The sequence below is a fragment of the Myodes glareolus genome, chromosome 9 (assembly GCF_982192425.1).
Source record: "Myodes glareolus chromosome 9, mMyoGla1.1, whole genome shotgun sequence".
Lineage (NCBI taxonomy): Eukaryota > Metazoa > Chordata > Mammalia > Rodentia > Cricetidae > Myodes > Myodes glareolus.
Genome location: NC_142034.1, coordinates 93,066,117 through 93,091,569, shown reverse-complemented (window position 1 = coordinate 93,091,569; position 25,453 = coordinate 93,066,117). Strand labels below are relative to the sequence as shown.

The 25,453-nt window shown below is 47.3% G+C and overlaps 1 long non-coding RNA gene across 1 annotated transcript; it reads right to left on the bottom strand.

Moving 5' to 3' along the window:
- Nucleotides 1-5,891: 5,891 nt before the first annotated feature.
- On the bottom strand, nucleotides 5,892-18,994 carry LOC146892863 (uncharacterized). Its single transcript, XR_015003527.2, has 4 exons — nucleotides 18,869-18,994; nucleotides 15,298-15,420; nucleotides 14,741-14,894; nucleotides 5,892-12,948 (listed from the first exon to the last, which is right to left on the bottom strand). It is a non-coding gene; the product is annotated as an uncharacterized LOC146892863 (long non-coding RNA).
- Between the last annotated feature and the right edge of the window lie 6,459 nt (nucleotides 18,995-25,453).

Sequence of the window (25,453 nt, the reverse complement as noted above, 5' to 3'; positions counted from 1 at the left end):
TGTTTGCCAACTACCTGATGCCTAGAAAGTTCTCTGTCAGGACGTCTGCAGAATAGATTTACTCTGGTGGGAGGAAGTCAGGGAAGCAGACAGCTGTCACCCTCTACATGGGATGACCAGGATGTAAGTAGGTTTGGGGAAACAATGTCTTTGAAGGGAAGCAAAAAAGGGCAGAGAAACCTCAAAGGGGTCTGAGCAAGGTTTTAAGGGAGACTCCAGAGTTTCTATGGAGGCAAAGGATGTGTGACATACACGTGGGCCCTGAGCGAGCTGGGTGCAGGTGGAGACGGTGGGAGGAGCTGAACCACAGGGCATTTTCACCCTCACCATCCTGTAACATGAAGGGACCTGCTTGTTTGTGGGTTTCTGTTCTGCCTGGTTCCCACAGCTGTTTAGCCCCAAAAGAAAATCACACAGAGATCTCTTTAAGTTATAAAGCTGATTGGCCCATTAACTCAGGCTACTTATTAGCTCTTGTAGCTTATATTAACCCATTGTTCTGATCTATGTTAGCCATGTGGCTCAGTACCTTTTTCAGCTGGCAGATCACATTCTGCTGCTTCAGTGATCTGGACAGGAGTGGGAGGAATCAACTTCTTCCTTGCCAGAATTCTCCTGTTCTTATTGCATCGTTTCTACTTCCTGTCTGGTTTTTCCACCTATACTTCCTGCCTGGCCAATCAGCGTTGATTTAAAACATGATTGACAGAATACAGACAATTCTCCCGCACCATCATCCCCTGAGCCTCTGGGACCATGAGCCACAGGAGGAAGCACGCTTCATGTCCCCCACACACTCTTTCATGTGTCACTGCAACAGGACAACTGTCTCAGTACCAACACTGGCTCTCACCATAACGGAAACAGAAGTCCGGGATTTAACTTCTCCTCCCCATTGTGCGCTTTTAAATGCTGGTCTCTTCCACTGAGATTTCGCAGGAACTGTCGATATGAGCCACAGCCACCATTACTGGCCATGGAATTGAATCAGGACTAAGGACTAAGTTGTCTTAGGTGGACTCCGAGGCAATGTGGAGCCAAGGCACGTGTGGTCAAGCGGGGAGGATGGAGCACCTGCCAAGAGGAGGGTGGCGGTCAAGTGGAGAATCTTTGCTCTGAAGAGGCCCAATGGACGATTTCACTGCCTCTTTCTGGGTTTTTCTGAGAACTGGGGAAGAGTCCCATGTCAGGAGGTGTCCTTGTGCCTTCTGGACTAGCAGGCACATACTTGACCTGTTGTTTTGGAAGGGAGGTTTGCTGAGGGAGGTAGGGCTAGAGGCATCTCAGGGGAAAGAGGGCATTAAAGTAGGGTGTGAACACACATGATTCTCAGTGTCTTCGTCACCACGACTGGTAAACCCACCACACAAAGACTGGTGTGTGTGTGTGTGTGTGTGTGTGTGTGTGTGTGTGTCTGTCTGTCTTTCTGTTCATCCTTAGGAGAATCTGTTCTCTCCTCTCATCAACTCCCAGGCAGTGTGACCGAACCCCAGGGGCTGACGGGAAGCCGAGCAGTAGGGTAGATCCTGTGTGTTCAACTTACATTCAATCTTGTTCTGTACTCACCTATGACTTGAGCCCAGTCACTTCTTCCCAGGCCCAGTTTCCACATCTGCGAAGTGGGTATAACCAGCCTTTGACTGCAGAGTGCATCTCTGAAGCCCTTTGCAGTATGTATGTATGAAGGCATCATGGCACACGGTTAGCACTGGATAAACAACAGAGAAAGGTTCTGGGCGTAGTGTCATCTTCACAGGGACCCTTTGTCCAATGCCTCAGTCAGTTGGTCTCCTTTTCATCCCTCTTGCTGTTAACAAGGTACCGTTTTATACCCTTCCCTGAGTCCGTTTTCCAGCAGGCTCCACGGGCTTCTGCAATCACTTCTGCTTGTCCACACTAGCCCGACTAGCCTCCACATAAGCTTCTGCGCGCAGGCACAAGGCCCCCGTCTCCCTTTGCAGGGCGTTGTGGAGATCTTGCCATGGCACACTGGGAGGGGCTTTGTTGTTTAGAAAGGGAATTGGGCTTGGGGAAAAGGTGGCATGTTAGGCGAGATTTGGAAAGACAGCCTGCAACGAGCTGGGAGCCAGGCGGACCGGGGTCTGCTCAGGACCCTAGACGTGGACACAGGCTGCCCGAGGCTATAGGGAAGCCATGCTTTCCCTTCGCTCTTTTCTGCTCCTCTCGTTGCTCGTTCGAATCTGGGTTCAGCTGTGACTCAAAGAAGGAGAACATTGTCCCATAGAGGCCCTGAACCCCTGGACACCAGCTCTGTTACCCGTGCACTGCCCAGTGTCCCTGAAACCCCTTTGTTTCTCGCCGAAGCCCTCCACCCCTCCCCCGCCCCGTTTCCCTGCAAATTTTGCTCCCTAAGCAGCAGGTGAATAAATCTACAGCCTTTAAGGGCTAGAATTCGCTTGGTTCTTCCTGGCATCGGGTTTCCATGGCAACCCAAAGCTCTCCTTTGCCACCTTTGAGAATGTCATTAGGCTGTGAGGGGGAGGTGACAAAGTCACAATGTCACAGGCAGGCGGCTGCAGGCACTTGGGAAGGCAGCCTGCCTGCCTGCCTGCCTGCCTGCCTGGAAGAAGCCCTTTGGCGGCAGGTTTTTGTTGTTCTATTTCCCCAGAAACAGAACACACACAAACCATTTCCTTATGCCTGACCAAGGCTGCTCTCCTCTCAGAGAAAAAAATAACTAACAACCCAGAGCTAATAAGACGTACTTCACTGCCCAGTCAAAGACTTGACTAGCTGTTAGTGTCTCAAGAAAAAATGGCACAGTAAAGAAAACGGCTTTGCCGGCTTCATTTTGCTAACTCTCCCCCACACTTATTTTACGGGTGAGAAAGCTAGATTTGAGGTAGTGAAAGGATCTGACAGTGAGAGGTTGGGAGGGGCCTGCAGCTTCTTCCCGACAGAACCTGATCCTCAGGGTGCTGTGCATTGTGAGGTTATGCATGCCAACACAATTATGGGAAACAGCAGCCCTGATATAAGCAGCTGCATTTAGGACCCAGGTGCCTGTGAGGGGACCGGAGGATGCCGGAGGTTTTCTCGGCTGTTCTGTGTTGGCCAACAGTACTGATGTAAGGCTGGAGCAAGTCCAGCCGTCTTAGCCCATTTCCCATTGCCACAGACTAGGTAATGTATAAAGAATAGAGATTCATTTGGTTCAAGCTCTGGAACCCGAGGAATCTAAGGCCCTGGTTTCTGGTGCAGCCTCTGTGCTGTACCCAGACAGGGTGAGGCAGAGCAAGTTCTAGCTGGAGTCTTTCCCCTTTCCTTCAAAGGCACTGGTGTCCTCAGGGGTCCTACCGAGATGAGTTCATCTCATCTGATTACCTCCCTGAAGCAGCACCTCAAGACCCCCTAGGCTGGTGTGGTGGTACACACCTTTAATCCCAACACTCGGGAGATAGAGGCAGGTGGCTCTTGTAAATTTGAGGTCAGCCTGGTCTACATAGTGAGTTCTAGGACAGCCAGAGCTACATAGAGTGGCCCTGTCTTAAAAATAAAACAAACAAAAGTACCTTCAATGTACAGGTAAAATTTGAGGATTGGGTTTCAAACAGATGAAATTTGAGGGACACTGACGAGCATAGCATCAATGATTGAGGTGTGACTAGAATCTTTGTCACAGTCTGGATTGCTCAACCCTCCTCTGCCTTGGCTCCTCATTCCCTAGGCTCCTTTCACTGAGGCTCAGAGTCTTTCAAACAATCTGGCCACAATGACCCACTTTGTTTAGACGTTATTTTCAGAGTTCCTCGTAGTCGGTTTGAAGTCAGCCTTCCGCCATGATCCCCTAGAAATGTGCTCATTAGTGCAGCTAAACTGGGCTTCAGTTGATGAACCAAACACACTCCATGTTTCTCCAACCTCCCTTCCTTTAGGTTGAGTCCTCTGCATGGAATAAGCCCCTTCTGTGAGCTCCGGAACTCCTGGCTGAACAGGCTGCTTGATCCTGCACTGTTTGTGGTGGTTCTCCGCCATCTCTCCACCTCTGTGCGGTTGGGGACACCCCCAGAACTGCCCACCGATGCTCTTGTCTCCTCCGCTAACTGTGGATGCTAAATTTGTTTCGTTATTGGGATTCAACAGGTAGTAGGTGCCCAGGATTCAAGGAGAGCTAGAAATACCCAAACAAATCAATGTATATCATCAGATTTAGAAAGGTCAGAGTTGCGAATTAGAAAGGCCTAGAACAGAGAGTATGAAATCAGGAGGCTGACGGTGTGATCTTGCAAAATTTCACAGGAAGATGTCAACTGGATTATGTGTGTGTTAAACATGGAATAAGGTGAACTTATTTTGCCTTCAAATCAGAAAAATCTATTAATACAATCACCAGTTTAGTAGACTAGAAAAGCAAATGATGTGTGAGTACTTCAATACGTGGCTAAAAGACCTTGAGAGAGGAAAACTTGTCTTAAGATAAAACCCTAACCTAGTGCTCAATGCTGCCCAATCACCAGCTGTATTGAGAGCTGTGTCTTGCTCTCAGCATTCCTTTTGCTCACTAGCTACTCCTAGAACCCAGCAAATGCAAGAAGGCAAAGAATACCAACCAACCAACCAACCAACCAACCAACCAACCAACCAACCAACCAAGAACACAACCTCCCAAAATAAAACAAAAATAAATTAACGAAACAAAACAAAAATGACGTGAATGAAAGGAGTAAACTTTCAAATAAAACTGCCGGTATTTGTAGTTATTATTTCTCCAGCAAGCAAAAGAACAAAAATTAACATGATAATAGAGCTAAAAGAGGTGCCAGGAAATGGGAGCTAGATACATGCACAGCATTTGGTATATAATAAACAATTATAGAATGTAACTAAAGTTGCCATTTGTAATTAAATGTAATTAAATTGTAATTAAATTACAATTAAATTGTAATTAAAACAAAGATGTATACAAAGGATCTATAAACAAACCTAATAAGAATTGTTTAAGACTTAGGTCAAGAAAATTATTATTTAATTTTTTAAAGATTATTTTATTTTTTGTGTCTTACTTGTATGCATCTCTGTGCAGTGTGTGTGTCTGGTGCCCACAGATGTCAGAAGAGGGCATCATGTCCCCTGAAACTGGAGTTACAGATGGCTGGGAACCGCTATGTGGATGCTGGGAGCTGGACCTGGGTCCTCTGGAAGAGCAGCCAGTGCTCTTAACCTCTGAGCAGTCTCTCTAGCCCTCGGTGAAGAAAATTATTCGGCCTTACAAATGAATAATAGTATTTCAGATCCTCCTATGTAATGGAAATTTGTGGGCTGGGATGTAGAACAATATGAGAACATTTGCCTTACATGAACCAGATCCTGAATTCCAGCACAGAAGGAAAGAAGGAAGGAGAGAGAAAGGAAGAAAGGAAGGAAAGACGGGGAAGAAAATTTATGGCATAAGCTAGATAGGGAGAGAAATTATAAAAAATACCATAATCCATTCTACATGTTCTTCATTGACAATACAACCCTAATCATAGTTTGATGTGAGTTTTAATGAAACTTAGCAAGGTTTTAGACTTGGTATTAAAATGTGTAAAAAATTACTGTGGAAATTTTCAAAAAGAGGAACGACACTGTTATAAAACCATATGTAAAGCTATAGCGACTAAAACGGAATGTTAGGAGCTGGAGAGATGGCTCAGCACTTATGAGAACCAACTACTCTTCCAGAGGTCCTGGGTTCGCTTCCCAGCACCCACATAAGGTAGCTTACAACCAGCTGGAACTTCAGTTCCAGGGGATCCAGCATCCTCCTCTGGTCTCTGAGGGCACCAGGTATACACCTGCTGCACACAAACTCATGCAGACACACACACATACTCATAAAAATAAACAAATCTTTACAGTGTGTTTACTGACTCAGAAACACCCATCAATTAATATTATGGAAACAAGTGCATTTGAGAATTTATTTCATGTTGATGAACAGGATGAATTCATTCAAGCAACATGACTTCATCAGTAGGAAAAATGGAATTTATCACAGAAAAAAGAGACCGTCATGTAATTATTGATACAAATGATTCCTCTTACATGCTGTAAAGTAAAAAGGGGTCACCAGTGCTGTAAAAGACTTATCTAATCCCATTTCTGATTTAAGACACAGTACACCTGCTCCCTGACTTACGGTGGGCCTATGTTCTGAGAAACCCATCAAAAGTTGGACGGTATTTACCACACTAACCCACAAAGCATCCTGGCGTAGCCCAGTCCCCTTCAAATGTGATCATTAGCCAACAGCTGGACAAAATTCGCATAATGAACAACATGTTTTTATAATAGTGTTGTACAGCACACGTCGCTTGTTGCATATTGGAGAGAGAGAGAGAGAGAGAGAGAGAGAGAGAGAGAGAGAGAGAGGCTGCTGGGTGCAGTGAGGAGTGGCCATTTCTCTGTTTACTCCCTCCCTATGGCTCATCGCCCATGCCCAGCATCCCCAAAACTCTTGCACACAGCACATGGCTAACCTGGGAAAGACCTAACCCAAATTTGAAGCACAGTTTAGAACTAGTGTGCACTACTTTCCCCTCCTCAAAAGGACCCCAAATCCTAAACGGAATTGTCTCACGTCAGGGGCATCTGTGCATTGGGGCTGAGCATGGTTGCACAGAAGAGCATTCTTAGGGGATGTCTGCAGAAGCAAATAGGAGAATGTGGAAAGAGACTTCTTATTTTGCTCAGAATTCTCCATGGCTTTGTTTACTGCAAAAGTATTCATGTCATTCTTGTTAGAAGTGCTCAGTGATTCCTCAGGAGAAGAGAAGCAAATAACAGTTTGAACAAGTCTTTCACACACAGTGGGGAAGTTGCTAGTGCCTGTTGGGAGTCCAGAGATCCCACTGATTTTCTTCTCTGCATCCTCTTCACCCTTGTCATGGTCCCTGGGTAACCCCACCCCAACCTTTCTGGATTCAGGGAGAGGTTCCTTTCCTCCCAGACTCTACTGCTTGGCTGGTCATCCCACCCAACGGAGCACCAGATTGTCCTACCTGCATGGGTATAAAATGGATGCCAAGGTCACCCAGCGACAATGCCCTGTGGAATGAACACCCCCTCCCAGGAAGCAAGAGGCCTGTGATCCCTTCTAAGACTGTCATTTTCGTTCATCTTCATTCCTTTGCCTTTTGTGTGGTGATTATTCTAATCTGCCAAGCAGTTTCTCACAGAGCAAAGCACAATGCCAACTTGGTCTGTGTCCCCATTTCTTCTATGTCCAGCACCTAGGAGTGTGTCTGGCGTCAGGAGTCACTCAACAGATGGATACTGGGTGATTTCTGTCTGCACAATTTCACAAGTTCCTGAGCCACTTCCTCTGCCCAGCTCGAGTACCAGTGCTTCCATAGGGCCTGGATGGCATGTTCAGAGTCAGGTGTGAGCACAGCCTTCTGGCTTCCAACTTGCAGGACCAGACAAAGGATGCCCTAGTTCCTTATAGACACTGTCTTTTCTCTTCTCTTTAAGTTCCCAGTGGCTCACTAGCTACCCACTTTGTAAACCTCCAGCCAATCCCCCCCGACCGAGGCTTTGTTTCCACCCCTTGAATGGTGTAATCCCAGGTTGCAGCTGAGTCCCCAGAGTGGCCCCAGGGATGCAGTCTGAGGATTTGCATTTTTCTATGAGTGACCTGTGGAGGATTTGTCAGACTGAAGGTTCTCATTTCCTTCCCACAACCAAACTCAAGGAGACTCACTAATAGTCTGTCCATCCCCAGGATGCTGTGCACTTCTTTCCTGGATGTTGCTTCCCTTAAACGATGATTTCTGCAGGAGAGAATGCCACCCTTGATCTGACCTTTCTAGGGACTAATTAGACCAGCACCCGTCAGCCTGAGCCACGGTGAGCCGTGGGAAGACCTGGTCAAACACCAGTCTGCAGGCACTGAGTCAGAAGAGTGAGTGCAGGGTGAGCTGGGGACCTAGTAGCAGATCCCTGCATGTCTGAGTTTAGTGTGACCCTGTCCACAGTAGCCAAGCCACAGGATCAGTTCAGGTGTCCCCAGGAGATTAACAGATAGGACGATATGGTAGGGACACACACTGGTGTCTCATTTGGCCACAGAGGAGAAGGAAATGACGGCACCTGCAGGACAATGGGCAGAACTGGAGAACAGTATGTTAGATGAAATAAGCCAGACTCAGAAAGACAAAGGTCATTTGTTTTCTTTTCTCTGTGGAACCTAGATTTTTACAGACACCCTTGCATATGAGTATATGTATGTGTGTGTGTGTGTGTGTGTGTGTGTGTGTGTATGATAAAAGCAAAAGAGGGCCATTTGACCAAAGGAAGGAGGCTTGGGGCAGGGAGGGGGCAGGAGGGGCAGTGGGGTAAAGCTGGTCAAAGTTCCTGGTCTACGCGAGTGAGAACATCACTGGGGAAACTGTCACTTTTTTATCATGAGTATTTGCTGCTTTTTCAAAATTTTAATATTTAAAGAAGACAATGGTGTCCAGAAAGCAGAAAAGATTATGTGAAGAGAAGAAAAGTAGTTACTGCGTTAGGTGAGGCCTCAGGAAGGAAGGCTAACTCCAGCCGAGCTCAGTGTCCACGTCTGTAAAGTGGACATAACTTCCCATGTAGTTCCTGGACTGTTGTGGGAGATCAATATGGTCACAGAGTTCAATGCTGTTCCTGTATCCTCTAGACTTTCCATATCATCTGGCGACTGAGCCTTTACCAGGAAAACAAGACTGGAACACAGTTACAATGTCTTTTGGGGAGTATTGTAATGGTCCCTCTGAAGGTCCAGTCTGAGCACAACCCTCGTGCATAGCATCGGATCAAGTGGCTCATAGGTCACCGTGTGCATGAGGAGTCACTTGCCAGGGTGCTCACACAGTGAGGCAGCTCTTTGACACAAGCCCTGGGAGCCCGACGGCTGTGTCATATGGACAGTGACTGCCCAATGAAGTTCCATTCCACCTGTGGAACTATATCTTCAAACATTATTTCTGAGGATGTTCTGTAGCTTTAAGAACATAAAGACATCGATGCTGGAGAAACATTTAATATGCCTGCCTGGTAGAGAGTGGATGAATTTTATAACCAAACAAAGGGGATAATTAAATGCAATCTGCAGTTCATGCATGGCGAGCACAGCTCACGGATGAGAGCATGCCACATGGGGACTGCAGCTGCTGACGGGTTGTCTTCTTGACCCCCAGCAGCTTTCACCGTTGCCCTAGATTCCTCTCAGCCGCAAGGCAGGCTGCAGTCAAGGGCGTGTGCACATGCTGGGCGCTACACACATTCAGATTCTAAACCTAGTTCCTAAAGTCGTCCGATCTTGTGACCTAAGCTGGTGGTAGACGGCTGTGGTGTCAACACAACTGCCTGCCAAGCTCATTGAGTTGGTTCGGCGCCCAGAGCCTCATGTGAGCGTGTTGGTGAGGTAGGTGGGCGCTTCTCCCTAACTGTCGTTTGCAGGTGGAATCTCCAGAAAGTCACTAGGATTAGATGACTCAGTAGTGTAGAGTCCCCATGAATGGTTCCTGGTGGCTTTGTAAGAAGAGAGAATGGTCACACACAGCTTACTGTTTCTTGTCATGCAATGTCTTGCACTGCCCCTGGACTCTGTCAGTAAGAAAACTATTATCAGACAAGGCTGTTAGGCTTTATACCTCTAAAACTATGAGCCAAAGTAAGCTAGCTCTTTCTCTCTCTCTCTCTGTCTCTGTCTCTCTCTCTCTCTTTCGCTTGCACACATGTGTGTGCACTTTTTGGAAGTATCCAGCTTGAGGTATTTTTTGTAGTGCTGAGAAATGCACTAGCACCTGACTCCAGCCCCTATTTTCCTGTCTATCAGATGGCAATAATCAGTTATTCCCTTACAGAGCTTTTGTGAGGATGGAACAGTTTGGAGTGCACGACAAGAGAACATGGCGAGGTTAAACAGATGTGAGCTAGAGACAGGAAGAGTACCTGTTTCTGGTGCCATGAGCAAGCCAATCCTGTCTATCTTTAAGGGTGGGGTTTCTTGGGGGTGCTGGGGAGGATCAGGAAAGAGAATGATGGGCAAGAGGAAGCTAAGATGTGAGTGTCTGACACACATGTAGCACAGGGGACCTAAGATTGGGCATCAGTACCAGGCCAGGAGGTAAAGGAAGTGAAATGAGATCTTAGAGCATCCTAGCACACCCTCGGGCCCAGAGGGCTGGACACAATACAGCAGGGACAGGATGTAAAGACCTGGGCATGGCCACAAGGCCGGGCAGGCAAGGGACCCTCAGAGGGGTCCCAGTATAAGAGCAAAGCTATTGCTCAGAGTAGAGAATCAACACATGAAAATTGCTTACAATGGCAGCTGACCAGGCTCCCCCCTCCCTAGCCCTGCACAACCCTCAGCACCGTGTTCTGCTTGCAACATCGCAGGGGCCCCTTGACAGCCAGTGAGACAGACGTGGACCACGAGGGAAAGAAGTGGTGTTGGCACAGCTGCTGGCCTGTCAGCTGACCTAAGGGGGAGCCAGGCAGAACCTCCGGATGAGAGGACAGAACAAGACAGACCTGTGGCCCATGCACAGACAAGGGGGGCAGAGAGCTATGGTCCTCAGAGGATGACAGAAACCTACTTGGTTTCACGTCACTGTTTAAAGATTCTATAAACTGTGCTGAGAAGCATAATTACGGTGTTGGCTGCCGTCCGTGCCATTTACTTCTGTGAAACGTTGACAGGTTTTTATCTTTTTAGCCTCCCAGCAATCTATTCCGTTTGGCCTCATTGCCTTTTGGAAAGAGCAGGAACCTGAAGCTAAGACCGCTAGGAAGAACAACAGGGCTCAGCAGGCTGGTGAGCTAAGCCTGGGCTCTCCCTCTTAATGTCCAAGAACGATGAAAGTGGGGCATGCCCCACAGAGCCTCAGTCAGGAATGGGAGCAGGGAGGGCCACAGCTCCCTGTTGTGACAGCCCAGTTGTGACAGTCCCCGAGACGTTGTCATTGAATGCTTTTCTGTGGCACCAGATGTATTTGGTGAAATCCAGTCTAAAACAAAGCCTTGTCTCAGCCTTTTTGCATTTCAGTTATAGGCCATTAAAAGTAAAAGCCCTTCTAGACGTAAAAGCACTGACCACACGCTCCATCTACTCGACTGTCCAGAGGCAGCGATGACATCACATTCTCCCCGATTCAGCTGGAGAAGGGCACATTCTCTCTACCCACAAAGCCTGCTTTCCTATCTCTGAGAAAACAGCGTGCTTGATTATAAGAAACTCATGGCCAGATTTTTCAGAGTTGAGCTGCTTGGCCTGATGTGCGGTATCGAACTCAAGACACTGAAAACTGTTTGTGTCATATAATAATGCTGGGGCTCCATCACACTACCCCCACAGCGTTAAGTGGGGAATCTCTCCCTGGAAGGAAACAAAGAAAGCCTTTTTGCAGTAGCAAGTAGAGAATGAGAGAGTTAGTGGTCTGAGTCCTACAGACTCACAGCCCTAGGGATCGTTTCATCCTTTGGAGTCTCTAGAGCAGTGGTTCTCAGCCCATGCATGGCGTCACGGCCCCTAAAGGGGCCTAATATCAGATATCCTACATATCAGATACTTACATTATGATTCATTACAGTGACAAAATTATAGTTATAAAGTAACAAAGAAGTAATTATATGTGGGGGTCACCACAACATGAGGAACTGTATTAAAGGGTTGCAGCATTAGGAAGGTTGAGAACCACTGCTCCTGAGCATAGCATGGCTGTGTGAGGTTAACACAATACTACATCAGGGGCTGGAGCGGTGGCACAGAGCTAAGAGCTCCTACTCTTCTTACAGAGGACTCAGGTTTGACTTCCAGCACCCATATCAGGCAATTCACAACCACCTATAATTCCAGTTCCGTGGGATCTAGCACCCTCTTCTGCCCTCTGTTGGCATGGGTCACACATAGTGAACACAACAAGGTCATAGAGGTGCACACACACATACATATAAATTTAAAAAGATATTAGAGAAATCAAGACAAGTCTCAATGCTAGATGTGTTGACACACACCACTAAACTCAACATCAAGGAAGTTGAGGCAGGGGGAATCTCTAGTTTAGGTCAGACTACATAGCAAGAACCTGTTTCAAATAAACAAAAGCAAAACACAATGCAAAAATAAAATAGCCCAGAAAAATAGCCTGGAATGGGTGATCTGGACAGATACCTATACATGTGGCATTATTTTAGTTAATGTCTTTAGATGATTTCACTGGATGAAGATGATGGTGGAGGAGCTTTTAGTAAACCGTTAATGCCTCCTTACGTCCTTACTCAAGGCTCACATCTTAAGCCTAAAGAACTGCTTACCGTTACCCTTGAGGGATGCGCAGACCGTAAGCACAAATAGACCACAGTCCACTTCCTGGGTCTCGGTCTGTCATTGGTAAAACTGACTAATGACCTCACTGATGCGTGGACACCGAGGCTCACAGCGGCTGCTCCGTCTATGAGTGTTCTCCTTCCCGGTACTTCTGGGGCACTCACTGCTCTGCAGCTTCCATTTGCCACTGGATGGAGGGTTGGTGCAAAGCTCAAGCCAAGCAGGGAATGAAAGAGGAGATCTAAAAAAGAAGGTACCTCGTTGTCCAGGCCTGGGCTGTGGTCAGGGCGATGTCTGGGTACGTGGCCCTACTGCAGACAGAGTTAGAGCTGAAGTCCAGGGCTCCTGTTACCACCAAAGGCCGTGCAGATGCTAAGGGTCTGGACTGACACCTGGGGCCATGTTGGTGTCTGAGGCTGCTGCTGGGATCATACGGATCTGAATGCCCTGTGCTGCCACCCATGGCCCTGCTGGAGTCTGAGGTATGTGCCACTGGGGGTTCATGCCAACCTGGGTGGTTCACGCTGCCAACCAGGGCCATGGTGCGTTCTGGGCTGAGCTGCTGCCGAGGGCCATGTCGGGTCTGTTCTACCACAGACGGGGTCTGTGTCGATGTCCACGACTCCTGTTACCACCTAGGGATGTGTAGGATCTGAGCTGACCTCTGCGGCCACGTTGATGTCTGAGGGTCAGGCTGCCAACAGGGCCATACAGATTGGGGTGGCCTGCACTAACACCTATAGTAATGTCTGGGCCTGAACTGAGGTTGGGGGCCATGTCTATGGCATCCAGGGTCTATGCTGATGCCTGCGGCTTCTGTTACCATCAAAGGCTGTGCAGCTTCTCAGAGTCTGGGCTGTTGCTAGGGGACATGCTGAAGTCCAGGGACCATGCTACTGGTTGGTCCATCCTGATGTGAGAGGGTTGTACCTGGGGCCATGGTGACAAGTGGTCCAGACACAGCTGGGGTCTGTTGCTTATGCTACCACAGGGGTCCATGTGAACAAGGTGTTGAACGGTTTGTTGAATTACGAGGGCGGGGCCAGTTTAGCAGCCCTCTCTCTCTGGTATGGAGAGAGCTGGTTCCGCCCCTCACCTGAGCGGGTGGTCTCAGCAGCCTGGACTGACGGACTCAGCTACCACCTGAGCACACATTCAGGCCTTTGAGGTGGAACTCCCTACCATCTACCCCATCTAGGACCTGCTGGAGTGCAGGAAGGGACTGGTTCTGCGGAACCACACCAGCAGGATCTCCATGACTCAGCATGGCTATTCAAGAGGAGATTCGGGGAGGGTCCAGCATTGATGGTGTACCAGAAGCCAGTGGCCTTGAACTTGACCAACAGCACACTACACGATGAACATTTGCAAGGAAAGCTGTTTGGCCTAAAGAGTCTATTGCATGACACACAGCCGCTCCCAGTGCCGCCAAGTCGAGTGAAGGGGGATGGAGAGACGGGAAAGATGGAGCAGCGAAGTGTCGTTTCTTATTTGTCTTTTATGTCTTGTTTCTGCTTATTTATTTGCTTTTAATTAATATTCTTATTTGTATTTTTTTTGTTTTTATTACTTAAGTTTTCCTTGGGGTGGGGGGAATGCCACAAGGGAGAAGGGCAGATGTAGAGGGACTGGGAGATGGCTGCGATTGGGATGCTTGATGAGAAATTCCCAAAGAATCAATTAAAAAAATTATGTAATTAAAATTTAAAAAAAGAAAAAAAAAAGAAGAAGGGGCCTCATGAGCCACCCCCCCCTGAACGTGCTCAGTTAAGGAGCACATTTTTGAGCATGCTCAGTTTAAGGTCAAAATTCAAGAAGGAAAGATAGCAAACATATTTTTGTGTATGCTTAGCTAAAGGTCATGGAACACATGTTCAAAAGGTCAAAAGGGCTGATGGGGACGACTCCTGCAGGCAAGCTCAGTTTTCTCCAAAGAGCTACAGCTGAGGCAAAAGTAGTAGAGGATGCTACAAAGGCATACTGTGGAGTTCTTCCGCGCCGGCGCTAGGAGGGGCGGGGATGCAGGGTGAGGATCCCGGTCCCACTGGAACAGAGACCTCTTTGAAGGGACTAAATGTGGAATTTAGATACGAACTGTTTCTGGCTTCACAGTTGTTAGCTTTCCTCCCAGTCATCTACTTCATTCACCCAACAAAAGCTGTTCGTGTGTTTCCCACTTGCCAGGCTACAACAGTCCAGGCTTGCCTCAGGGAGGGCGTGGCTCTAAGACCCGAGGCCGCTTGGAGGGGCGGGGCGGCTTCTGCGCTATTGATTCCCAGGCCTCCTCCTCCCTCTTCCTAAGTATTCTTCCCCTTTCCTTTCCACCAGGCGTCCCCACCCACCAGCACCGTCAGTCATGCCGCGAGGCAGTTACTAATCAAGGTGTCATATTTAAACGCTAGTTTTTAGTTCAGGGGAAAAGCCTACCTGCCAAAAGAAAGCAAAACCAGCGAGAGCAAATTTCCCGTTAGTCTCCGGCTGTCCTACAGCCGGTGACTCTGTCGCTGCACCTGCACGCACGTCACTCATCCTCAGAAAGCCTCCTCAGGCGTTCTTCAAGGTCAGGGATCAGCAACGTTTTCTGGAAATAACAATGTAGCGAAATTTTGAGGTCAGCAACCACGCGGCTTCTGTGTAACAGCTCAGGGCTGATCTTGGGAATCAATGATAGAAAAGAATGCGGGTGGCCGTGCTTTGGGATGTCAGCAATATTTGAAGAATCAGGGAGACTGTGGTCTAGCGACATTTCGTCTGTGCAAACAAGAGGTAGGCTGAAGTTTGGCCACCTCCACCCCAGCACAGAACAGGTCCCAGACCAGACAGATACACTGATGAAGGAAAGGAACCCTAGTTCTCTTATACTGAATGCCTACTTCACCTGAGGGAGCATCAACACTTACTTCTCCAACAGCCCTGCAGGCTGCTGTGATTCTCAGTGTTTAAAGACAGTGGGGAGCTGGCGGTGGGGGGGTGACAGAACTCACCTGCAGCACACTGCAGGGGCCCATGGAGCTGGGACCTGAACAGGTGCAGCACTACAGAGTTCCGGCTCATAGGAACTGCCCAGAACATTCCCCAGCAGTGATGTGGAGGAAAGAGAGGGAAGCCTGAAAGCGGATGGACACAATTGTATTAAACAAACTGGATCCGTCTCAGGAAAACAAACTCCGTACTTTCTTTCATTTGCAGTTCCTAGATTTTAAGTGGGTGACCCACAATCACGTATATATATGTGACATGAACACAGAGGTGAGACTGTGTAATACAAACGAGACCAGTGAGACAGAGGAGAAAGGTGAGTTGTCTTAGCTGGGGTTTCCAATGCCATGATAATACCCCATGACCGGAAGCAGCCAGGTTAACCGTCCACCACCCAGGGAAGTCAGCGCAGGGACTCAAGGCTGGAACTTGGAGCTGATGCAGAGGCCATGGAGAAGTGCTTTTTGCTCGGTTGATTTCCATGGCTTGTTCAGTCTGCTTTCTTATACTATCGAGGGCCACCTGCCCAGGGATGGCACTGCCCATAGTGAGCTGAGCCTTCTCACAATCACCAACCAAGAAAATGTTCTCTAGGCCAATCTGGAGGGAGCATTTTCTCAATTGGGGCTCTCTCTTCCCAAATGACTGTAGTTTGTGTCAAGCTGACATAAAACCAGCTAGCACAGGGATGGTAGAGTGGTGTGGGGGAGAGAGCAGTCAATGCACACTGCATACTTATGAAAACGTCCTTATGGAACGCAGGCCCATGCACAGTGAACATACACCAATGGGAAAAAATAGCCATCTCCAGGGAGCCTGAGAGGATGTGGGTCCTTGCTGGGCTTGGGAGGAGCCAAAAACTTAACCAGGGAGTGATGACTAAGCTGCAACCCCAAATCCTCTCTGGAGTCCCCAGCATCGAGGGGACAGGACAGAGGAGGCTGGGGAGAGGGGGGAAAGTCTGAGGGAGGGCAACCAGGGAAGCCCCTCCCTCCGACCCTGGATAGGGCTGGTCCTGGGGACAGGCACTGGGCTTTGTCTACCCTGGCTTCCACATGCCATGGGGGCAGCAGGAGCCACCTGAGCGGCTGGCAGTTACCCCACAGAGATGTGGGACAAGACTGGGCAGTGTCTCACTTGTCTTCTTGTGACAGAACATCTGACAACAACACCTTAAAGGAGGAAGGGTTGGATTTGGTGACAGTCTGAGAGCACAGTCCCTCCTGGCCGGAAGCCGTGGAGGCAGAGCTTGAGGCAGCTGGACGTCTTGAGTCTGCATTCAGGAAGCAGGGAAGCAATGGATACCGGGGCTTGGTTACTGTTTAGTTTTTTTGGTCTAGGACGCCAGCCCATGGTTTCTTTGATCTTACTGTTTCCCACCAGCACACACATCTGTGTGTAGATAGAGCAAACACAGCCGTCTAGGTTTGTTTATTTTCCCACCGTTTCTTGTGAGCATAAACGGTCATCAAAAGTTGTGACCCATTAAACATTCTTTTTATGATTTAAATTAGCCACGTTTAAAGAAGGCGTGAGTCAGGTAGATGGAACTGGCTCTCACTTCTGGTCTTCTCTTCCCGATGGTGCATCGGTGAGCTTCCAAGGATTGCAATGCAGAGGCCCTGGCTCACATTGGAGGACTTCCCCTCTAACACTGCTGCGCAGACAGCTTTCTTAGACTAAGGCCATGAGACCAGGGAGGGAGAGGGGCGCCAAAGAGAATAGCTTTCAGTTCCTGACAGAGACGTCCCAGCCTTTTCTGGATAAAGTCATGTATGTGTCACAGAAACATGTTAGCAGTCTCAGAGGCAGGAAAGCATGCCTCTATGTTGACAGTATCTGAATGTTAGAACTGAGGGCCCGGACTTCATCTCCAGCAACGGCCCACACCGTGTCATTTTCCTTGAGAGATGCTTGCGGGAGGGCTGTGCATGGCAGTGTGTATATGGTAGGATTTGGTCTTCATTCGGAATTAGAAGCATTCACTGCCTCAGTTTTTCTCTTGCGGGGGAGCAGGATACAGTGATGCCCCAGCCTCCAGTGCCGTGTGTTTGCAAGCATCTTTTTTGTGCATTTATTTCATTAAAGCCCGAGCTTGCCACATTTCTGCCTTCATGAAGCTCACCCCTTTGTCTTGGGCACTCTTGCCCACTGTTTCTAAAAAAAATAAAGAGCATCTTTAAAAGCCCACTTATGGGGCTGGAGAGATGGTTCAGTGGTTAAGAGCACTGCCTGCTCTTCCAAAGGTCCTGAGTTCAATTCCCAGCAACCACATGGTGGCTCACAACCATCCGTAATGAGATCTGATGCCCTCTTCTGGCCTGCAGGCAGAGTACTGAGAATACTGTATACATAATAAATAAATAAATCTTAAAAAAAATAAAAGCCCACTTATTCTGATTAAGGTGTGGCAAGTTAATGTCTAGCAGACATCAATTCTCCCAGAAATATGGGCAGTCGACAAACAAAACAACAAACAACCCAACCAACCAAACAAACAAACAAAACTGAGGGCATTGAAGCCACAAAAAACAAAGTAGATGCATTTGGAGGGAGAATCAAGGTATAGAAGGGACCGGAGTGCCGAGTGCCCTATCTTTGCAGATTGAGACTGAGGATGGTCTGGGCTCTTAGAAGGGGAAGCCAAAGAGGAAAAGCCACTGTCTTCTTGAGGGACAGGAGTACAGTGTCTAGAGATGTCACAGAAGGAAAAGGGTGGGAGATGAAGGAAAAAGGAGATCCAGGCAAGAGGACCCGCATCTGTGGAAACTTTGTCAGTGTATTTGGAAGATTCCTGAAACCAAGCACCTGAAGAACAGATTCATTAACACTGACCTATGGGTTATTAAATGTGTTTAGTTGTCCGCTAAGTCAGACAAGCCCAGAACATGTGTGGGATCAATGCAAAAAACGCTCTGTTTCTGAAGCACTATAAACGAAAACTTTCAGGCTACAACAAAAGAAATGAATGCATGAAGAACCAGGAAGTATGACCCATTTTCAAAAAGAAAGAAAACAGTAGAGAAATAGTTAACTTTCTTCCGACACCTCGTGAAGAGGCCGGTGTGTGATTGGCAGGCCTTTGCAGGCCTTTGCAGCTCTCAGAGCTGACAATGGACTTTTATCCAGAAGACATAAAAAAAAACCCCAAAACTCAATAATACAAAAGCAATGTAGTAGAAATGGGCAAAAGATTGAACAGGATCAAAGGATATGCAAGCCAGGTGAGGTGGTGCATGGTCGTAATCCCAGGCCTGGAGAGGCGGAGACTAATGGATCCCTTGGACTTACTGGTGAGCCAGTCAAGCCCACTTGCAATGCCCGAGGCCCTCTCTCTCACATATAAGGTTGATAACTGAGGAATGACAACCGAGGTTGTCTGTTAGCCTCAAACACATGCATAGACAGGTGTACACACACGTGCACTCACACATGCATCCACTCGCACACCAAAAAGACATACAATGTCCATATCAAGGAGATACACTCAATGGCATCAGTGAAATTAAAGGTACAGTGAGGATCTATCACTGCATACTTACTAGAATAAGTACCATAAAATTATTTTAAACTCACAGCACAAACTGTTGGTGAAGCTAGGGAGCAACCAGGACGTTCACAGACAATCGGCAGGAAAGAGAAATGGCGCCGTCGCTGTGGCAAACAGCTTGGTAGTGTCTTCTGAGGTTTATATTTGCCTCATGACCCAGTGACTCATGCCCAGGTATTTGCTCAAATGAAATGAAATGCATAAGCAGGTGATAATAGAGGCTTTATCTGCAATAAACAGAGTCTAGAAGCAGCTTTATGTTTTCTTCAACAGGTAAATGGACGAATTAACTTTGGCATGGCCATAAAATGGGATGCTGTGTAATATCAAAAGGGAAATAAATATTGCTATATTGCTAAGATTCCACAGGATGGATAAGCCTCAAGTCCATTGTGCTAAGTGAAAGGAATTGTAATTTCTTTCTACATGATATCCCAGGATACACAAAGCTGGCTAGGGACTGCCAGGATAGAGACTAGAGAATCGTTCTGAAATAACTCAGCATACTGATTGCAGCACCAGATTGACAAATGTACTCTCCTCTCAAGAGTCTTTAAATATTATCTTTTAAATGGATGTAATTTTTTTTACATAGATTTTTGTCTTGATGAAATGGAATTTTAATTCCTGCTCAGATTTTGTTCTCTCCAAGATCTCTGGACATCTTGCACACTTCCTCTAGGCTCCACTGATGTATTGTGTGGTTGACTTTCACTGTATTGGCATGTGGGTCTAAAATTTTTTGTTTTTCAAAGGCTTCTGTGTTTCATTATTCTTCAACACTAGGCACAGACCCTGGAGTCCATTCCTACAGCAAATACGTACTGCGTGCCTATTATGGACTTGTGAACAACTAGGCTTTCTTCAGACTACAGTACAGCCAGAGGGAAAGCTACCCTCTGGTAATGAGTAACAGAAACTCCCTCAGTCCCAGTTCCTTCATCTATAAAACAGAGGCAATAATAGTGTGTGTGTGGGAGAGAGGCCCAGAGTTGATGGTTAGGGAATGGGTGGATGAGGAATGAAAAGGTGGGTGGACATGGATGGATGATAATGGGATAGATGGGTGGTGTCCTTTGGTCAGCTCGACACAAACTAGGGTCACCTGGAAAGAGGGACTAGTAATTGAGAAAATACCCCTATTAGGTTAGTCTGTGGGCAAGTCTGTAGTTCATTTTCTTAGTTAATGATTGATGTGGGAGGGCCCTGCCCAATGTGGGTGGTTCCACCCCTAGGCAGGAGGTCCTGGGCTGTAGAAGCCATGAGGAGCAAGTCAATAGGCAGTGCTTGCCCACAGTCTCTGCTTTAGTTCTTGCCTCCAGGTTCTTGTCTTGAGCTCTTGTCCTGGCTTCTCTTGACGATGGACTGTAACGTATAAGCTGAATAAGCCCTGTCCTCCTCCAAGTTGCTTTTGGTCTTGGTATTTATCACGGTAATAAGAACCAATTGGACAGGTGGGATGGTGGAGAATGGACGAATAGAAGGAGATTGTGGATAGAATGGAGAGGGATGGATAGAAAGGGTCGTGTGGGAAGGAACAGGCGGATGGATGGGGAATTCTGTATTCTGGAAGCACATTTGTACTGCACTTTGAAGAAAGGAGTGTCACATACATTTGTAAATTGCTTACTTTGACCACACTGCTAATGATTCGAGTTAATCATTAACCTAGATGCTGCTTTAGGAGGAACACGGGGCTCAGTGGCCTTGGGAGAATATAAATCTCCTCTCTACAAACAGAGAGATGATAATGAGAGAAAATTGCAGAAGATGATTAACACCCACACCGCAGATTGCAGAGATGGAGTGGGTCACCTGACTAGAGGAACAAGACTAAACTTTGGAATAGCTGACTGTCTTTACTCTCATTCCTTAAAAATGTGAAAGGTAGAGACAGATTTATAATGTCAAACCTGCATCCTCCAAGATTATTGCCTCTCTAAATGGAGTACATATGTGTGCACACATGTAGCTGTATGTGCATATGTGTGTACATGTGTAGTTGTATGAAGTGAAGGATAGCTTACTTTAAACTATCAGGTTTTTTTTTTTGCAATTCATTTTGTAACTTGATCACATTGTTTGCGAGTGTGAATTTTGTAGATGACAAACTTGAGTCACAGGGTCGAAAGGTCGGACATGCCTTTTGTCCAATGATCCCTGCAAAGGGGAGAACTGAATGCTGAGGGTAGGTGGAAAGTGCCCTTCTAGAAGTATGGAGCAGCTTCCAGAACTTTTTGGGTGCTTTGTTCAGCAGCTGCTTTGTAGACTTTGTAACTAAATCCTCACCCAGCCTTCCAGGGAATGCTTAAGGACTACCATTTTGTCCCATCGTAAGGTAGGCTGGTGGTTGTCTTCTCATAGCCATGGCTCTCTTAAGTCAGCATCTTCAGGCGGTAGGACTAACTCAGCTTCAGCATCAGCATCACCATCACCAAAGGAAGGGCACGAGGCAAAGGAGGCATGTGCTTGGGTTGACTGTGCTTCCAAAGTTTCCAATGCTTGCCAAGATGTTTCATTGTAGTTGGAGTTTTCTTTGGGCAGCCAATCAGTTCCCAAATAAAGACACATAGACACATAGACTTATTATTAATTATGAATGTTCTGCTGTTACAAAGAGTGGCCACTTATTTGTCCCGGCCACCCAGCTAGCTTACACCTGAGATAACCACACAGAAACTGTATTCATTAAAACACTGCTTGGCTCATTAGCTCTAGTTTCTTATTGGCTAATTCTTACATCTTAATTTAACCCATTTCTATTAATCTGCTTATCGCCACATGACTGTGGCTTACCGGCAGATTCTAACCAGGCAGAAGATCCATAGCATCTCTGTGACTCAGCTTTCTTTCTCCCAGAATTCAGTTCTGTCTTCTCTGCCTACCTAAGTTCTGTCCTATCAACTAGGCCAAGGCAGTTGGTTTTCTTTATTCATTAACCAATGAAAGCAACACACAAACAGAAGGGACTCCTACACCATTCTGCCTTAGCTTAGGCTTGTCCCACTAACTTTTTAGACAGAGCTTCTCTGTCTAAACTAGAGACTGTCCTGGAACTAGTTCTTGTAGACCAGGCTGGCCTCGAACTCACAGAAATCCAACTGCCTTTGCCTCTCGATTGTTGGGATTAAAGGTGTGTGCCACCACTGTGTGCTACCACCGCCTGGCTCCCACTAGCTCTTTTAGCTTGATATAACTTGCTTCTATTCATCTACATTTTTCCTCAGGCTTTTTACCTTTCTTTCATTTTGTATGTTCTGCTTCCTTCATGTCTGTCTGTCTGGCCCCTGGTGTCTCCCTGGCATCTCTTTTTCTTTCTTCCCTCGAGCCTAAATTCCTCCACCTACTTACTCTCCCTGCCTGGAAGTTCCACCTATACCTCTTCCCTTGCTATTGGCTATCTGACTTTTTATTAGTTCAATCAGATGATTTAGACAGGCAAGGTAAAACAGCAATACATCTTTACATAATTAAACAAATACAACACATCTTAACACAGTTAAATATTTCGTAACCTTTCTTTTTTGGCATGATGGTACTCCACTAATGGAAGGTTGGGGTTACTCTACTGATGAAACTTCAGATTTCCCATCCAAATGTCCCCTCACCCCCATTTCATCACATCTCACCAAAAAGATCACTTTCCTCTGTTACATGTAACACATAGTAAGGGACATCCATACATCTTTGCCTCTAACCACTTCCTTATTTGGCTAATGGAAGCTCATAGAAGACCTAAGGCTCTCTTCCAGCCTTCCCCTAGCCACCAGGGCTTCAGGTAGATCAGTGTGGATAACTCATCAGGGGGGATGCTTCTGGAGATCATCTCCCTTCCTTTTGATTTCAGACTGACACCTCCATTGGCTGTGGCAGACCAGAGTGGAGAGAACTTTTGGTATCCAGAGTCCCAGCCCTCCAGCCAGAAGCTGGGGGCTGCTCTGGGAGTCCCTGTTATCTTAGTTCCAATGCTGGGCAGCAATCCAGAGCCTGTCCTTATGATGACCTTCCCATGGCTCGCTTCCGGGAACTCTTGTCTCTGGTTGTCACTTTACTGAATAGTCTCCCCTCCCCAGCAAGCATTTACTGATTATATAATCTTGGGAAGGAACTGGTGAATCTTGTAAGTTTCATGGCCTTTCTGAGACCTGAGAGTCTCCCTGTACCCTCCAGGGGGCGTGTTTCCATTGGAGGAAGTAACTACTGACAGCAGGGCCGTGATGTTTTAACTAGCAGAAGGTGGTAGCCCTTTCACGAAATGTTAGATTGTCAAACCGAGAAGACAAAGAGCTTTGTGGGGCTAGGGACACTCTATCTAATGTGTGTCTGAGTACGAGGTCTTTATGACCAGATCAAAGTGGGTTTGTGCCCTGGCTCTGCAAAGGCAAATCGATTTCTCTCTCCACCCCTTTCTTTCCCAATTGTAAAATGGTGGCTCTTGTTAGGAAAGATGTCTGACTCTTTCCATCCTAAAAGTCTATAATTATTTGATCAAGCCCGTAAGTTCTTGGCTCCGTGAGATCTGAGATTATTTCCGTCTCACTCACCGCTACACTGTACACTCAGGGGTGAACGTGCACATCTGGGTAGGTTGCACCTGCATTTTTCCAAAGGCTTTGATGTGAGTGATGTCCACCCTGCGCATCAGTTCAGCCACTAGGGCACCTGGCACTGTTCTGGGTCCAGGTAGAGCATCAATTTCTGCTCATACAGAACTATAGCAGAGGGAAGATGGGAAAGTAAATAATACAGTTGTGGAAGTTTGAATGAGATGCCCCCATAGCCTTGGGCATTTGAATGCTCAATCCCCAACTGGTGGTGTTGTTTGAGGAGGACTAGGAGGTGTGACTTTGTTGGAGGAAGTATGTCCCTAGGGATGGGCTTTTAGGTTTCAAAACTTGAGTCATTCCTAATGTGCTTGCTCTTCCTTCTTTCCTTCTTTTTTCCAACTTTCCTTCCTTCCTTCCTTCCTTCCTTCCTTCCTTCCTTCCTTCCTTCCTTTTTTCTTTCTTTCTTTTTTTTCTTTTTGTGCTTGTGGTCCAAGATGTGAGCCCTCAGCTTCCTGCTTCTGGCATCCTGCCTTGCTTTTGTTCTACAGTCAGGGACTCTAACCCTCTGGAGCCCAAGCCTAAATAAACTCATTCTTCTTTAAGTGTTTTATCATAGCAATAGAGAAATAGCAAATACAAAGTACATAATTTACACTTAAATAAAATTGGATGGTATGACCAAGAGTGGCCAGGAGAGGAAAGGCCTCTCCTGAAGGTGACTACCAGCGGTATACGTAGAGAGGGGTCAGGTGTTCCAGGAGAGATGGGGGCAGATGCCCAGGGACAGAAGGGAGTGTGGACAGATACAGCCCTGGGTGGGAACAGCATGCTCTTCCAAGGGCTTCGAGAAGTCAGGGACAGTTCTCATCAGGAGCTACACAAATGGCAGAAGTGGGGGGCATAGCAGGAAGCTGATGAGAAGTCTTGACTAGAGCTACAGGTCGCTATAATTGGGATGGGGTGCTGGAACTGGGGGGAAGTCAGACTCGTTTGCGCCCTTGTGAGAGGTGGACAAGGAGGCGGAGATGGGTGCGTGGTTTCACAGATGAAGGTGGAGAGTGGAGAGAGGTTCTCGGTGGGTTGGCAGCCCTGATGTGGGTAGGTAGGGAGTTCTTCATAGGGATGGGAAACTGAGAAAGGACTATGTTGGGGGAGTGTTTAAAGCACTAGCTCGCTGACTAATGAAGAGACCTCGCTGCTGTAGCCTTGTGCTGGCAAAGGTACCTCAAGCCTTAGCCCAAAGCATGCTGGTTTCTGTGGTAATGCTGATAGGAGTAAACTTACTGCGCATGTATGCAAAGCCCAGGCAGGTGGGGGTGCAGTCCTACTGTGCATGAATGCAAAGCCCAGGCAGGTGGGGGTGCAGTCCTACTGTGCATGAATGCAAAGCCCAGGCAGGTCGGGGTGCAGTCCTACTGTGCATGTATGCAAAGCCCAGGCAGGTGGGGGTGCAGTCCTACTGTGCATGTATGCAAAGCCCAGGCAGGTGGGGGTGCAGTCCTATTGTGCATGAATGCAAAGCCCAGGCAGGTGGGGGTGCAGTCCTACTGTGCATGAATGCAAAGCCCAGGCAGGTGGGGGTGCAGTCCTACTGTGCATGTATGCAAAGCCCAGGCAGGTCGGGGCACAGCCCAGTGAGAGAACATGCCATGGTCTGTACAGGGTCCTGGGTTCCATCCCCAGCCCTGAACAAATAAGAAAGAATGAAAGAGAGAGGGGAGAGGAAAGGAAGTTAAGATGGGAAGTGGGACGGAGAATGTATTGCTGATGCAAGGCCCACTGTGATGCTCTACAGACATGGAATTGCTCCTGCCATGTGTGCTTTACTTTGCTATACTTTGTACACCCACGGTCTGCGGGCTGCCTGTGGCCCAGGTTCGCCATGAATACTGCACAAAAGAAAATTATGAACCTACTGAAAACATTCTATTTTTGCAATGATTTTGGTAACTGGATTCCACTGACCTCTTGGTGAACTTGTAAATGACAAGATTGCAGTGTCACACAAAGTAAATCTGTGTATACTGTCATTATTTGTACACTCCGGTAGCTTCAGATGGGCAG